This window comes from Colobus angolensis, unplaced genomic scaffold, assembly GCF_000951035.1.
Source record: "Colobus angolensis palliatus isolate OR3802 unplaced genomic scaffold, Cang.pa_1.0 Scaffold140, whole genome shotgun sequence".
NCBI lineage: Eukaryota > Metazoa > Chordata > Mammalia > Primates > Cercopithecidae > Colobus > Colobus angolensis.
In genome coordinates, this window is record NW_012114489.1 from 2,058,350 (window position 1) to 2,058,696 (window position 347).

Consider the following 347-nt stretch of genomic DNA (forward strand, 5'->3'; position numbering starts at 1 on the left):
TTTTATTATTTATTATTCATTTTTATTTTTGAGACAGGGTCTCCTCTGTTGCCCAGGCTGGAGTGCAGTGGCTCGACCACGGCTCACTGCAGCCTCAACCACCTGGGCTCAAGCAATCCTTCCACCTCCACCTCAGTCTTCCTAGTAGCTGGAACTACAGGGGTGAAACACTGCGCCCAGCTAATCTTTGTATTTTTTGTAGAGATGGGGGTCTCCCTATATTGCGCAGGCTGGTCTGGAACTCCTGGGCTCAAGCGATCCTCCGGTTTTGGCTTCCCAAATTGCTAGGATTACAGGCATGAGCCACCACGCCTGGCCCAGATTTTTTTTTTTTTTTTCTCTGAGAC